This window comes from Elephantulus edwardii, unplaced genomic scaffold, assembly GCF_000299155.1.
Source record: "Elephantulus edwardii isolate Elephantulus edwardi_28Jun2011 unplaced genomic scaffold, EleEdw1.0 scaffold00025, whole genome shotgun sequence".
In the NCBI taxonomy this organism is placed as follows: Eukaryota; Metazoa; Chordata; class Mammalia; order Macroscelidea; family Macroscelididae; genus Elephantulus; species Elephantulus edwardii.
The window spans coordinates 8,486,861-8,503,950 of NW_006399775.1; the positions used below are offsets into that span (position 1 = coordinate 8,486,861).

At 36.5% G+C, this 17,090-nt stretch overlaps 1 protein-coding gene and 1 pseudogene across 1 annotated transcript in view; both read left to right on the forward strand.

The window, feature by feature from the left end:
* Nucleotides 1-17,090, forward strand: part of SNTG2 (syntrophin, gamma 2) — a 644,399-nt gene that overhangs the window by 216,399 nt on the left and 410,910 nt on the right. The gene's annotated exons all lie outside the window — the stretch shown is intronic.
* On the forward strand, nt 10,519-11,035 carry LOC102844969 (annotated as a pseudogene).

Genomic DNA, 17,090 nt, shown 5'->3' on the forward strand with positions numbered 1-17,090 from the left:
TTCATTAAAATTAATAAAATTTAATAATTAAAAAATAAAATTTTATGTATAACAAAGAAATTAATACATATAGTTGGATATTATTTAAGGAAATGTGTGTATTAAATTGCATGCCTAATTCAGAAATTAATATGACAGAAATATGGAAGAGTGAATTCTCTGAGTTTATTTTCAGTTCTATCAATTATGCAATAATGTATGTTTGGGAGAGTAAGTAACGGACACAATGGAGAATTATTGTGTGAGTTGAAGAACTTTTCAAGAAAAGGATCCTCATTTGTGAAGGTAGGATGAGGAGTGTAGATTGCCTCCTTCTGTCTATGGTACTATAATATAATCTATAAGCTGTCTTTCGGAAGCTCTGGTGGCCTAGTGGCAGGAAGCTGTGCTGCAAACCTGAAGGCATTTGGTTCAAGGCCACCAGCTGCTCTGCAGAAAGGATGAATAATCTCTTCCCGTGTAATTAGTTGCCTCTGAAAACCTGCTGGCAGATCACCTATGCGTAGATTCCTACTGTATGGAACACAACAATAACAACGTTCTATCTTTAGCCATCTTATAAAAATGAGTGGAAATCGAAAGGGGGGGAGATTAAAAGATCTGATGCAGGGAAAGTAGCAAAATGAAGAGATTAACATGCTCTGTAATTATTCAAATGATCAGTTACCTTCAAATAAATGTTCAATTAAGATGGTTTTACTCTTAACATAGAATCTGAATTTCCAAGTTAAAAATAATTTTAATATGTTATTTTAAACATAATACAAATATTTTTATACCTGCACTCTTTTTAAAGACATCATGGTTGATATTCCATATAGGTTGATATTCCAGAAGCCTCATAATCAATCTGCTCTATATTCTTAGTTAGCCGTTATGATTTCTCTACTAACGACTATTTAACATGTGATTATTTTTTACTCAATAGAGGATATGATAGTGTATAACAAAATTGTAACATTAGAATTAATATATGTTGAATGGAGAATATAATGTACTTTTTTGTTCTCTTGCTCTGTTGGAACAAAGGAGTTGAAAACTTCCTATTATCACTCTCATTCTCACAGGAACAAACAACCAGACAAGGCAAGAAACAGATTTTGTCATGTTCTGAGCAGCTTTATAATCACAGGAATCTCAGAGGATTAGTTTTCTATCTTTAAAAATTGTGTAACTTTAACCATTAGATACATTTACAACCTCTTCTTGGAAAACATTAGCAGTTGTGGACATGGTATACTTAGTATAGATTAAGTTTTCTCTCTGACCATGGTTGTCAGAGCATTCCCCTGACTGCCTTTTGTGTTTGACAAAGTTTCTATGTTATTCTTTAAAAATAAATTAAGTATATTCTGCAATCAGTTACATTCTCCATGGCCTTCCTATCCCAACTACCATAAGATGAAGTCTGTACAGAGTTTTCATATCTAATTGCAACCTTTCCTTTCAAAACAACTTGATTTTGCTATTATCCTTTGAATTCTAAGTCCATAGTTTAAACATGCAGCTCTTTTCTCAAGGATCCTTACTTAATATTCATACTGGGGGGGAAAATCTATCCACATTAGTACTGTCTATTTAGATTTGAAAAAGTCTGTTGCTAAATGTATTGTTGCTTAGATTCTCTTCATCATTTCTTTACCTGCAAAATCTGTTCTGACTTACTTGCTATTTGGACAGTGTTTTGCTCAAATTCTTTTCTCAGAGAGAGAACATAGAGTGGTCAGTTCTTGATTACTTGAATTTCCAAATGCATTTTCCTTCTTTGATGTAGATAGATGGTCTCTTTTGTATGTATAGAATTCTTGGAATACAGACTAGGTCCAATAAAAAAGAGAAAACTTTCCAATATATTCAACTTTACAATGTGATGAATGCAAAATTGATGTTGGTTTTTTATCTAATTAATTTTCCTTTGTAGAAGAGCCATTAAAACTGATTAATAAAGAGCTGTATTGATTTACTGAAATGTTTTCTAACAGTAAATATTTTATGTTCTAATTTGGAAGTTCCAAAATATTAATTTAAAAAGAGCATAGTGCTTGAAAGGAACTGAATTAGTCAACATGTATATGAAAATGACATCATAAAATAGTAAACAAAAACAAAAGAATATAAAAAACTAGAAAAGAACAAATAAGCACACAGCATTCACAAGAAAGAGAAGTAATCAGATATAGTAAAACATTATTAAATAATACATAAATTAATAATTATCTAAAACAATTATAAATTCAAGAAATAGAACATAGGTAAACAAGTAAACATTATGCAAAATTGAAGGACTGAGACACAGTCAGTTTATGAATTAACAAATGCCTTTTATAGTATAATAAATGTGCAGTACTGAGTAATTTTTAATTTCTTTCATTGCTGTGGAACCCATGCATAGCACGCACCCTCCTTTAGGTTTCTGAGGCTGCAAGCATCATGGGAGTAGACTAGCCATCTTTCTTGTGAAGAGATGCTGATGCTTTCAAACTGCCAGAGAATGTGACCTTTATGTTAGCAGCACGACTATGTGCCAGCAGAACTCCCTTATTAATGTATAGCGAAATGAATTTTATGGCAAATTATTAATATCCATCATTTTCTTTCAATTTGTCATACTGTGAAAGCTTGTTGATTCTGGAAGCTATGCCACTGGTATTTCAAATAACTGAAGGCTCTTCACTATTAATAAAGTTGTTAAATACCATCGAGTCAGAACTGATCCTCCAACAGATTTCCAGAGGCAGTAAATCGCACTGGAGCACAGCAGAGCAGCTGGATTATTCGAACCACGAGCCTTTGAGATAGCAGTGCAACTCTTTACCATTTAGCTACTAGAACTCCTTTGGGTAACTTATAAGGACCTGCACTGCCAACCCAAAGACACGCAGTTCAAATTCAAAAGCTGCTCTGTGTGAGAAAGATGAGCAGTCTTCTCCCACGCGATTTATAAGGTCTGAAAACTCTCCAGAGTATCAGCTATGGTTCAGTTTCAACCTATGAATACACACCACCACCAATATTAATAAAAATAAGTAGAGAAAATATTGGGACTTAAAAATCTTGGAATTATCAGATATTGAATATAAAATATTATTACATCTTTTAACCACCACTCATCTGTAATTTTGCTGTATTTAAATATACTTTGCAGCTTAAATGTTACTATGGTGCAGGAATCTAAGCCACTCGTATTTCCAATACTAGTGCTGGTATTTCGTTATCTATAATGGACAGGTTTCAATAGAGTTCCCAGACTAAGACAGACTTAATCTTAACATGATTAGGCATCTAATTCTGAAATAATGGGCCTTCAAAAATCTAATGCAAAATGGTAGAACATTTTTTAATACAGTGTCAGAATATGAGAACCTCAGGTTGAAAGGCCCACAAAATGCATCTGCAGAAGAGTTGTCTTCTCAAAATAGCCTCTACTGTAATGATCCTGAAGGAGTAAAGGGTTTGATCAATGAAGGGCTTTCATTTTATGTTGTACCAAAACTCAAAATGAGGAGAAACAGCTGCAATAATAATCAGAACATGGATACAGTAAGTAATAATCTAGGAATATCAGAAATTGTAAAAGATGAAATAGATTGTGTAAAGATTGACTAGACAAGTTTCAGAATGACAAAAATCATCATTAAAAAATACAGGGAACAAAAATAAAGACGAAAATGGTTATCAGAAGAAACTGTTGGATTGGAACAAAAAGAAGCCAAAACAAGGGGATAGAATGTGGAGATAAGAAGAGAGATGAATGGGAATTCCAGAACTCTTAATTGTGCTCATGTGAAATGTATACAATTGTCTGAATAGAACCAGAGAACACTGCATGGTTGAAAATCATCAGGTATGCCAGAGGTGCACAGTTCAAATCCACCAGATACTCTGCTGAAGAAGGAGGGACAATCTCTTTCTGTACCAGTCAGATCTGCTTTGATGGGATACACATAAAAAAATAATAAAAATCATTTTGAAAAAAAGAAAAAGAAAATCAGAAATGTATGCATCAGGATTATATCTTTTCTCCATATTTATTCAATCTGTGTACTAAGGAAATAATTTGAGAGGCTGGGCTCTATAAACAAGAACAGGGTATCAGGTTTTGAGTATCATTAACAATTTTGCATTATGTAGATGGTACAACCCTGCGTGCAGGAAGTGAAGAGGACTTGAAGCATTTATTGAAGAAATCAAAGACTACAGCCTTCCATTTGGGGTACATCTCAGCCTCAAGAACACAGAAATCTCCACCCCTGGACTAATAGGCAACATCAAGATAAATAGAGAAAAGATGAAATTGTCAACAATTTTCTTTTACTTGGATCCACAATCAATACTTTTGGTAGTGACGGTCAATAAATCAAAAGTTGTGTTGCACTGGAGAAATCTACTATCAAGGACCTCTCCACAGTTCTAAAGAGCAAGGATGGAAATGTAATTACTGGAATACACTTTCTACAACTTTTTTGTATGTTTAATTACTTCCTATGCTTCTGAAAGTTGGATGATAACAAATAAAGACTGGAGAAGAATCGATGCCTCTGAATTGTGGTGTTGGCAAAGAGTATTGAATATATGTTGATGTGTGCCAAAAAACCAAACAGGTCTGCCTTGAAAGAATTGCAACCAGAGCACTGCTTCTTAGAGGCAAAGACGGTGAAACCTTATCTCACTTATTTTGAGCATATTTGGGAAGGAACCAGTCCTTTGAAACATGTCTTCTGGAGAGAGGCATCATCATGCTGAGAGAAAAAGTAGAGGGTTAGCAAGAGAGAGGAAGATCCTCAATGAAATGGATTTGGCTACCACGCTAGGCTTGAACATGACAGGGATCATCATGGTGGTGTAGAATATAGCAAGGTTCTGATCTATTATTCATAGCGTCTCTATGTGTCATAGTTGACTTTCTTGGTATCTAACATCATGCATGGAAAGATGGAGGGTCAGTGAGAGAAAGGAAGACCCCAAGGAAGATTGTTTAACATGGTGACCTCAGCAAACATTCTAGCGTATCAGAGATGATGAGAATTGCGCAGAATACGGCAGGGCTCAGATCGGCTATTCATAGGGTCACTGTAAGTTATACTTGACTTGAGATCACTTAACAACAACAATATGGTATTGGAAGTTAAAGTTAGAACAGAAACAAGAAATTGGAATCACAAAGATGAACAAGGATATTTCAGCAGGATTGCATAGAGAACCTTTCCTGCAGAAACACATCATGCTTGGTAATTAAAGAGTGAATTTTAAAAAGAGCAAGACTCAGCAAGATATATTTAACAGGACCTACACAGTGAGAAGAACTCTGAGAAGAATGGGAATCCCAGAACACTTGATCATCCTAATGCTAAACCTATACTTGAACCTAGAAAGAGGCAGCCGTCAGAACAGAACAAGGAAACACTGCATGGTTCAAAATTGGGAATGATGTATGCCAGGGATGTGTCCTGTCTCCATATCTTTTCAACCTGTATGCAGAATAGATCATCTAGGAGGCTGGGCTCTATGAGGAGAAATGTGGCATCAGGATTGGTGGAAGATCTAACAACAATCTGCGTTATGCAGATGACACAACCCTGCTTGCTGAAACTCAGAAGGACCTGAAGTGCTTGCTGCAGAGGGTCAAGGACTACAGCTTTCAATATGGATTGAGGCTCAATGTCAAGAAGATAATGATTTTCACCACTGGATGGTGAAGAGATTGAGATTGTTCACAGCTTTAGTTTGCTTGGCTCCACAATCAACACTCTTGGCACCAGCAGCCAGGAAATTAAAAGACACATTGCAATGGGAAAGTCCCCTGTTAGGGACCTCTCTAAAGTACTGAAGAGCAGTGGTGTCTCTCTGGACACTAAGGTGCGTCTTATATAGGGCATGGTCTTTGCCATCACTTGTTATGCGTCAGAGTTGGACAGTGACTAAGGAGGCTAGAAGAGGAATTGATGCCTTTGAGCTGTGGTGCTGGAGAAGAGTATTGAGGGTACCATGGACTGCTAAGAAAACAAACAGATTCACCCTGGAGAGGGTTAAACTGGGCTGCTCCTTAGAGGTAAGGATTCTGAAGCTTCATCTGACATACTTTGGTCATGTTGTAAGGAGAGACTGGTTCTTGAAGAAGGACATCATGCTTGGGAGGGTGGAGGGCAGGGGCAGGAGGGGAAGGTCCTCTAGGAGATGTATTGATTCGGTGACTTGGGCAATCAAGATGAGTGTGTCGGAGACAGTGAGATTGGCACAGGACAGAACAGAGTTTAGGGCCATTGTACGTAGGGTCGCTATGAGTCGCAAGTGACTCGATGGTACATAACAACAAGAACAATAACAGTGGGTATAAGCACCAAACAACATCAACACAGGACAAATCTCAACATAAACAAACCACATCAGAAGTGAAGTAATAATAAAATCGAAAAAGAACACTAACATTTGTTGTGTGCATTTCACTTGATTCTCACTTATGTAAACTCAGTATGATGCTGTGGAATCTCACAGAAGAGTCTTAGATTCCTACTTTGCAATAGTTATAAGCTCTGGTGACATAGTCCATAGAGAGATATGCTGGTCTGCAACAGACTCACTTTTCTGGTGATTTAAATTCACCAGCTATTCCATAAGAGAAAGATGGACAGTCTCGTCTGATGCAGGTTTATCTCAGAACCCAGTGGAGGTTTGATATGAGTCTGGAATCAAATCAGTGACAATGAATGGAATCATAGTTATGAGACCAAATTTCCAGGTCCTTTGTCCTAGAGAGCATCAGAGAGCATCAAAATAGTTTTAAATATTGGACTTTTTTTTTGAGAAGATAAGCATTTGACCATTATGCTTCCAGGGTTCCTAAATTGTTAAATAGCATTAACAGAAAAATAGACAAAGTATGTCTTAAGATACATTTCCATTTTTTAGAAAGATATTAGCTAAAACTTGAATTATACAAACACACACATACTCAAAGTGTAGAATTACAAATAACTAACCTACAACTCTGTAGACCATGTCATTATTATTATGATCTTTCAAGTCAAACTTTTTGATAGTTGACCATCCAGTGGTTTTTCAGAGGCTGTAAATCACACAGGAGATGATTGCCCATTTTTCTTCTGTGCAGCAGCTGATGGAATTGAATCATTGACAGCATTATTCTTTATCCACTAGGCCACCAGAACTCCTTAGTATAATCCATGATATTTTCAGTTATTTCCTATGCTCCTTTCTGTAAGTTGGATAGAGAATAAGGATGGTAGGGAGAAAAGTCATTGTCTTTGAATGAATTGATGTGTTGGCAAATATTATTGAATGTCCCATGGACCAAGGAAAGAAATCAAGTCTATTTTAGAGGAAGTTCAACTGAAGTGCTTCTTAGAGGTAAAGATGGTTAAATTTCATCACACATAGTTTGGACATGTTGTCCAGACCTTGCAAAAAGACACCATTCTGGGTGAAGTCTAGGGCCAGAGGAAGAGAGAAGTCACTCACCGAGATGTATTGACAGCACAGTAACTTGTATCAGTGGACTCGAGTTTATCAGAGATGATGAAAATAGCACAGGATAGGGTGTGATTCAGATTTACTGTTCATAGGATAGCTATGATTCATAGTGGAATCAGTGGTACCTAAGTACAATAACAAGCATGTCTTGGAAAAATTGCAGCCAGAGTGTGCCTTAAAGGCAGGAATGGCAAAGATTTTGCTCACATATTTTTGACTTGTTGCTAGGAGAGGGTATTCCTTGGAAAGATAGAGTCGGCAGAAGAGAGGAAGATTCCCAACAAGGTATATTGATACAGTGATTGCTGCAATGGGCTAAAGTTTATCAAGATGATGAGGATTGCACAGTAGGACAGGATTCAGATCTGTTGTTCATAGGGTCACAATTAGTTGTACTAGACTTGATGGCACCTATCAACAAAAACAACTTTTATAATAATAAAGGATTTTAGCACTACAATTCCAAAAGTTATTATTAAATGCAAAAAAATGGTGAAATTTTTTCTCATATATTTTGTATATTATGAAGAGGCCCCATTCTTAGATAAAAAGTACAGCCAGAAATGCACAATCTGGAGAGGATAAAATTGATTAATGGGAACTTTTAAGATTAAATCCCTGTACACATCAAAAACATTTTCCAACAGAGTGAAAGGATAACTTACTGGGGGGGGGGAATTAAGCAATACCATTTCTGACAAGATTATCATATCAAAAGTTTACAGTATCCTACAGGGCCTCCACAAGAAAAGGACTGATAACACAATTACAAAATGGGCAAAAGGCATGGCAAGAATTTTCACAATGTAAAATATTCAGATGCCTAAAAGACACAGGAAGAAATACTCAAAATTACTGGCAATATGAGACACAAATCAAAACCACAATGAGATAGCATCTCACCCCAGTCCCCAGTTGTTGTGTTATTGTTATGTGCCATCTAGTTGCCTGTGACCCATAGCAGCCCTACGGACAACAGCTCTTATTCTTGCTCTATACTGAGTCAACCTTACTGTCTCTGACACACATACCCCCATTGTGCCAGTCACCAAGTCAATCCACCTTATCAAGGGTCTTCTACTATTGTGCTATACCTCTAGCCTTCAAAGCATAATGTCCCTCTCCAAGTACTGAGTCCTCCTTGCAATTCTTCCAAAGTATGTCAGATGGAGATTCAGAAGTAGGAGTGGCAAAGTTTAACAGCGAAGCAAGTAATAAAGTTTGAAGAAGAGATGGAGAGAGAGAAACTCTTATACATTTTTGGTGGGATTGTAAAATAGTACATCCCCCCTGGAAGGCAGTTTGGCATTTCCTCAAAAAGCTGAACACAAAAATTCCATATGATCTAACTATTCCACTGCTTGGAATATACCCTGAGAAAATGAGAAGTGAGGCACAAATGGAGACTTGTACATTAATATCCATAGTAACAGCCATGGAAACAGCCCAAATGTCCAATCACAATCAAAGGAATTGAGAAATTCTGGTAAATTCATATGATAGAATACTCTGCATCATGCAGGAGCAATTATTTTATAAATCACAAAAGGAAGGGACTGGAGGGCATTATGCTAAGTAAAATAACTCAGTCCCATAAGGATAAATACTGTCTAAGACCATAATTGTAGAATGTGTATGAGCATTGAAGGACAGGGGAAAGGGAGGAACAGAGTGGTGAGGATGTGCTGGGCTGGGGGAGTTGCTAATCATAGGGTCATACAAATTGATGGGTGGAAGGAGGGGAGGGTTAAAGGAAGTAGGAAAGATCCAGAGTGAAAAACAATGTATATGAACTTTGTAAGTAAACTAGTATAAAATAAAATTTTGTTCAATAAGAAATCATAGGCATAGATGAATAGTAATTAATTCTTTATAATGCAATGTGTGTGTGTGTATATATATATATATATATATGATTGAATATATTAAAACCAATCTAAATAAGATTGTATAGAACACAATGAACATTAATGAAACACAAAGTATATGAATTATTGTATCCAAACCAATAAAAAAGGAAAAGAGGGATAAAAAGAATCATATTTGGAAAAGTGGAGAATCAGAGAGAGAAACTGTCAATAAGATAACACAGTGACTGTAACAATGTGCTTCATCATGGCATGCATTTTTAGGAAAGTACAGGAGGGAATGAGATTTCTAACTGTTAATAGAGGTGCTCTGAAGGAGAGTCAACTGTTACTGTTTTTGTGGTTATGTCTTTCAGTCATCTGCAACTGATAGTGACCCTATGCACAGTAACTCTGAAACCTCTCCTATCCTGAGCCAATCTCACTATCTCCCACACATTTGCCCCCATTCTGCCAGTTAATGTGTCCAATAATCTCATCCAAGTTCTTCCTCTCATGTGTTGTCTCTCCACCATTCCAAACATGATATCCTTCTCGAAGGCCCCTCCTGGCAACATACCCAAAGTGTGTGAGACAGACTCAAAATTATTGCCTCCAAAGAGCTTCTTGGTTTCACCTTCCACCAAGACAGATCTATTTGTTCTCTTGGCAGTCCATGTTATGTTCAATACCCATCTCCAACACCACAGTTCAAAGATGTTGATTCTTCTATCATCCTTAGTTATTGTCGAGCTCTCTGATGTGTAACAAGTCCTAGAGAAGGCCATGGCCTGGATCAGGTGCACCTTTGTCTCTAGACTCACATCTTTGCTCTTCAGCAGTCTGGTGAGTTCCCTGATGGCAGTTGTTCCTAATGGAATCAGTCTTTTGATTTCCTGACTGCTGGTGCCAAAGGTGTTGATTGTGAAATGCAGCAGGCCGAAATTGTTAACAGTCTCATCTCCATCCATCAGGATGCTGCCAGTTGTTTCAGTGGTGAGAAATTGTTTTCTTGAAGTTGAGCTTCAAACAAAAACCTCCAAATATTGAACACACACACAGAGAGAGAGAGAGAGTAAGATATTTTAAGAATATTTGAAGCACTTAATGAAGAAAATTTAAAAAAAAAATAAACAGGAAACAACCCAAACAACTGGTGAGTGGACTTAGTTGATTTCCCAAAATGGCTCACTATTCGCTTGATCTGGAAAATCCCACAAAGTAATGCAAATTAAGAGGCTCAAATCTCAGGGTCAATTTTAAAAACACCTACGAACCTTCCCAGGCCATAAACGGTATGCATATCCAGAAACCACCAAGTATCTGAAAGATGTCACTTTGCAAAGCAGTGTGTGCCATTTGGCATTATAATGGTGAAGTTGGTAAGGTTGCACAGGCCAACAATGGGGCTAGACACAGGGTCAGTGGCCAAAAAAAGGGTACTGAGTTTTTGCTGCAGATGCTTATAAACCAGAGAGTAATGCTGAAATTAAGGGTTTAGCTGTTGACTCTCTGGTCATTGAACATATCCAGGTGACCAAATCTCCCATGATGCACCATCATACATAGAGAGCTCATGGTCACATTAACCCCTGCTGGATTGAGATGATCCTTACTGAAAAGGAGCAGATTATTCCTAAACCAGAAGAGAAGAAAAAGATCTCCCAAAGCAACTGAAGAATCAAAAACTTGTGGCTTGAGAATAAATAATTCAATATCAAAAGAAGTCATTATGAATTATATCTGACTTTGAAGAAAGTGGACCATGGTATATTCAAGACTCTTCTGGTTTTTTATTTTATTAATTTTAGTGAACATTTACAGAGATTTTGGATTTCCATTCATTGTTGCACTTTTCTCCCTGCTCACCCCTCCCCCTTGCCCCCAGTTTGCTCTTCTCTTTGAGAAGTAAAAGAAAAATTCCTTCATTGGTATACAGTCTTCCCCACACCCACCTCACCCCCAACCCCGATTACCTTCCACTATGCAACCTTCATTCTGGACTCTTGTCATAACCCTAATACTCAATCATATATCGCTTTTAAACTGTTCTCTTCCTCATCTGTTTCAATACCGTATACATAATTTACCCAATTTTTCTCAGTCTTACTCCAACCCTGATGTCAGTCTCATTCTACAACAGTGGCATTATGCAATATTTGTCTTTTTGTGACTCAGATATTTCACTCAACATAATATCTTCCAGGATCACGCATCTTAAATAATATTGCATGAGTTCCTTATTTTTCAATGCAGCATAATATTCCATTGTGTGAATATAACAGAGCTTCTCTATCCATTTGTTTGTTGATGGGCACTTATGTTGTTTCCAACACTTTGCAATTGTGAACAAAGTTGCAATAAACATGGCTGTGCATGTATCTGCCTGGGTGGCAGTCATGGTTTCTTTAAGGTATATTTCCAGTAGAGGAATTGCTAGGTCAAATGGTATTTCTATTTGCAACTTTTTGAGAAAGAGCCATACAGCCTTTCATAGTGGTTGCATCATTTTTACACTCCTAAGAAGAGTGAATAAGGGTTCCAGTTTCTCCGCAACCTCTCCAGCATTTTATGTTTGCTGTTAAATTTTGCTATTCTTATGAGGGTGAGAGGATATAGTTGTTTTGATTTGCATCTCTCTTAGAACTAGGGATTTTGAACATCTCGTCATGTGTTTATTGGCCATCTGAATTCTTTGGTTAAGTGTGTGTTCATATCCTGTGCCCATTTTTTAATTGGGTTATTTACCTTTATTCTTGTCATGGTGCTCGAGTATTTTGTAAATTCTAGACATAAGTCCCTTATCAAACATATCATTGCCAAATATTTTTTCCAAGACTGTGGCTTTCTTTTTTACTCTGTTGGAGAAGTTTTTAGATTTGCATAGGGATTTGATTCTAAGAAGGTCCATTTTCATCTATTTTATCCTCTTCTGGTTGTGGATTTTTCAGGATGCTTAGAAGACTGTTTATGTTGTGGATTAGGACTTCTAGAGTTCTTCCAAGCTTATCTTTAATGAAATGTATAGTTTTTGGTTTTAGTCCTAGGTCCATGAGTCATTTTGAGTTGGTTTTGTGTATGGAGTGAAGTGTGGATCTTGCTTGAGTTTTCTACAGGTAGTTTTCCAATTTTGTCAGCACCATTTGTTTAAAAGGTTGTGATTTGCTGACTTAACTGATTTCAACTCTTTGTCAAAAATCAACTGACCATAGGTAGATGGGCTGATTTCTGCATTTTCTATTCTATTCCATTTATCTATATCTCTGTCATTATACCAGTATCACGCTGTCTTGACCACTACGGCAGTGTAGTAGGTTTTGAAATCAGAGTGTAAGATGCCTCCTACCTTATTTCTCTTTTTAAGGAGTGATTTGCTTTTCTGGGGCCTCTTTAGATTCGAAATGTAATTGGAGATTGCCTTTTCCATCTCATTGAAGAATGGAATTGGTATTTGTATTGGGATTGCATTGAATGTGTAAATTGACTTTGGTAGTATTGTCATTTTCACAATATTGAGTCTTCCTATCCATGAGCAAGGGATATTCTTCCACTTCTCCAGGTCTCTTTTTGGTTCTTGTAGTAATGTTTTGTAATTTTCTTTGAATAGATCCTTTATGCTTCTGGTTAGATTTACTTCCAGGTATCTCTTCTTGTGATTAGCAATTGTGAAAGGTATTGTTTTTCTAAGCTCCAATTCTGTTTTCTCTTTGTCACTGTAGAGAAATCCAATTGATTTTTGTATGTTGATCTTGTATCCTGCCACTTTGCTGAATTGGTCAACTATGTCCAGTAGTTTTCTTGCTGAGTCAATAGAGTTTTCTAAGTATACTATCATATCATCTATATATAGGAATAATTTCACTTCCTCTTTGCCATTTTAGATACCTCTTATATCCTTGTCTTGTTTTATTGCTATTGCTAAGACTTCTAATACAATATTGAATAAGAGAGGTGATAGTGGACATCCTTGCCTAGTTCCTGTTCTCAAAGGGAATGCCTTTAATCTTTATCCATTGAGAACAATGTTGACTCTCGGATTTGAGTATATACTTTTTACTATATTGAAGACATCTCCCTCTAGTCCTATTTTGTTTAGTGTTTAATCGGGAAAGGGTGCTGAATTTTGTCAAAGGCCTTTTCCACATCACTTGATAGCATCATGTGGTTCTTGTTCTTTGCTTTGTTAATGTGATGAATTACATTGATTGTTTTTCTTTCTTATGTTGAAGCAGCCTTGCATACCTGTTATGAATCTCACTTGGTCATGATGAATTATTTTTTTGATGTATGGTTGGACTCTATTGGCCAGGATTTTATTCAGGACTTTTGCAGCTATGTTCATAAGAGATATTAGCCTGTAGTTATCTACTTTTGTGGTGTCTTTATCTGGCTTTGGTATTAAGGATATGTTTGTTTCATAAAATGAATCTGGAAGAATTCCATCTTTTTCTGTTTCCTGAAATAGTTTATGTAAAATTGGTGACAGTTCTTCTCTTAATGTTTGATAAAATTCACTTGTAAAATCATCCAGCCCAGGGCTTTTTTGGATTGGAAGTTCAAGACTCTTCTTCAGTACCACAACCCAACGACATTAATTCATCTTCTGTCATCCTTTCTGATGCATAGCAAGTAATTTGGAAGACTATGACGTGGATCAGGCACAACTTAGTCTCTAGACTGACATTGTTACTTCTCAGTTTTCCCACTTCAATTAGTCTTTTGTTTTTTTAACTTCCCTTGACAAGATTGTTGGTTGTGGAGTTGAGCAAGATGTAATTGTTAACAACTTAAATCTCTTCTCCATCCATCATGTTGCTGCCAGTTAGCCCAGTGGTGAGAATCTTTGTCTTCTTGATGTTGAGCTTCAGTCCATGTGGAAGACCACAGTCCTTGACCTTTTGCAGAAAGTGCATCAAATGCTCCTCAGTTTCAGCAAGCAAGGTTGTGTCATCTGTAGAACATAGGTTGTTGAAGATTCTTCCTCCCATCCTGATGCTACATTCCTCCTCATAAAATCTAGCCTCCCATATTATCTATTCTGCATATGGATTGAAAAGGTACAGAGACAGGATGCATCCCTGATGCACAGTTTTGCTGATTTTGAACCATGTCATGTTCCCTTGCTCTGCTCTGAGGACAGCTTCTTGCTCCAATTACAGATTTCACATAAGCATAATTGATTGTTCTTGAATTCCTGTTCTCCTCAAAGTTAGCCACCAACTCTTTCTCCCATACTTTGATCATTTGGCCAGGAGGGATCAGTCTTTGGAGAAGGACAGCATGCTCAAAGAGTGCAGGGACAGTGAAGAGAGGAAGACCTTTGATGATATAGATTGATACAATAACTAGGGCAATGGGAGTAATTGTGTCAGAGTCAGTGGCACTGGCTCAGGATAGGGCAGGCTTCAGAGCTGTTGTACATAGGGTCACTATGAATTGCAGGCAACTCAACAGCACATAACAATATAAAAAAAGCAAACTCTCTCACCACAGGGCTAATACACTGTATTGTGATAGATGGGTACAAGATGAAATTGTCAAAATTTCATTTGGATCCACAGATATTATTCATGGTAACAGCAATCAGGAAATCAAAATAATGTTGTATTGAGGAAATATGCTGTTACGTATGTCTTTAAAGTACTAAAGGGCAAGAATATAAGCTTCAACACCAAAATGCATCTGATCCTAGCCAGATTATTATTAATTGCTTTATGTGCATTAGAAAGTTGGATCATGAATAAGGAAGATCAAAGAAGAATTGATGCCTTCAAATTATGGTGTGCTATGGAACAGGATTAAATATAATATGGAGTGTCAAAACAACACACAAATATATATTGAAGGCCATATCTCTTTAGGACAAGGTTGGTGAACCTTGTCTCTTACTTTGAACATATTGTTAGGATGGAATAGTCCTTGGAGAAAGCTATCATGCTGGGAAAGTTCAGGGATTGGCAGCAGAGAGAACCCTAAAGAGAACTGACTCTATTGTATCAAATTGTAGTATCAATATATTTGTATTTGTATGTCCACAGTGGTCCACTATAGATATAATAATTCATCAACCCAGAGAGAAACCTTAGGAAATGTATATTTTAATGATAAATCTTTAAATGCACCCCTTTTAAAGTCAAAAGCAAAGATCTGGAAATTATCTAAAGTATTCATAAAGTTATTGATCCTACCAAAAATAACTTTCCGGATACCTCAAAGACAGAGACCCTAGGGGGAACTTTAGCAATACCTGTATATGGTCTTTACATGTTGTAAAATTTGGAAATGAAAAAAAAAATTAACCAGTATGTCTTTCAAATATGATGCTTCTTTATTGTATTTTCTATCACATCATTTGGTGTTGTGACCATGGGCATAGTTGAGATCCAGGTAGGGAGGTTTAATGCCGTTATATTTCTCCACAATTTTGAATGCATTTGATTTGTTCTTGGGAATGCCTTAGTTGTACATTTTTTCCCTTTAAAAACTACTCCTAAAATATTATCATCTTCATGCTTCATGAAAACTAACTCCATCCCAGAATTCAGAATGTTGGTTATTGGAAATAAAGAAGCTAACCTAGGCAATGAGTTAAGAAAAAAAGACAGAAACAGGCAATGACACACATGCAATGACAGTTTTAGTTTCATTTTAGTTTTATGTTGTATGCATGGATATATACAATTTCCATATATCAACTCTAATATTTTAAAAATAATCATGTAGCATGTGGAAAAAGAAGATGTTATGAGGAAGACATGTAAATAAATAACTTAGAATCATCTTAAAATTTGCAAAAGATTATTTGGTAACAATATTGTAAAGAGTCATTTTCCTATACGCTAAAGAAAACATAAAACCTAAAACAACTCTGTACAGACAATACCTCTGCTACCAACTAAAAATGAACTCAAGGGTGACATGAGAAAGAATCTTCTGAGAATGAAGATTCTCTCCCAGTAACTATAGAAAAGTGTAAGGTCATGTTTACATACCTCAGATGGCTAAGACTGAGTCAAGTTAATGCAAATAATTCTCTCTGTGGGCTCTTCACAGAGGTAATGGAAGCATACAAAATTGTTTCTGTTTGTTTTTGCTACTTAGGCTAATTTTAAAAGTTTCAATTGAGTGGCAATGGAGAAATATTTCTGGAAAGCATTTTAATAGTAGGTACAAGACGATTACGGATCATCATGCCTTTCGACATTTTAATTCCACATCTAACAAACAGGTGGTCTAATGGCAAGAAGCTGTGCTGCAATCCCAAAAGCACACAGTTCAAATCCACCAGCTACTCTGCAGGAGAAGGATGGACAATCTCGTCCTGTGCAATTATGCCTCTGAAAACCCACTGCATGATCTGTGGGTTAGGTCTGACTTCATGGTACCCAACAATAGCATGGCCCAGAGCACTATTTTGCCATGTGAAGAATGTATTTGAATCTGATTTTTCAAGGACAGAGAAATAGTTGTATGTCGTTATATAGTCATATGAAGAATGATTTTTTATTTATTTGAAATTAGATTTTACTAATATTTTAGTTCTTTGAATATATTTATATTGCATTAAATTCACAAGTTTAGATATTACAAGAGTGCAATAATTTACAAAAGGGTACAGAAATAGGGTTTTCATGCTATGCATCAGAGAGCTGGACAATGACTAGGGAGGATAGAAGGAGAATTGATACCTTTGAGATGTGGTGCTGGAAAACAGTATTGAATGTACCATGGACTGCCAAGAAAACAGATTCATCC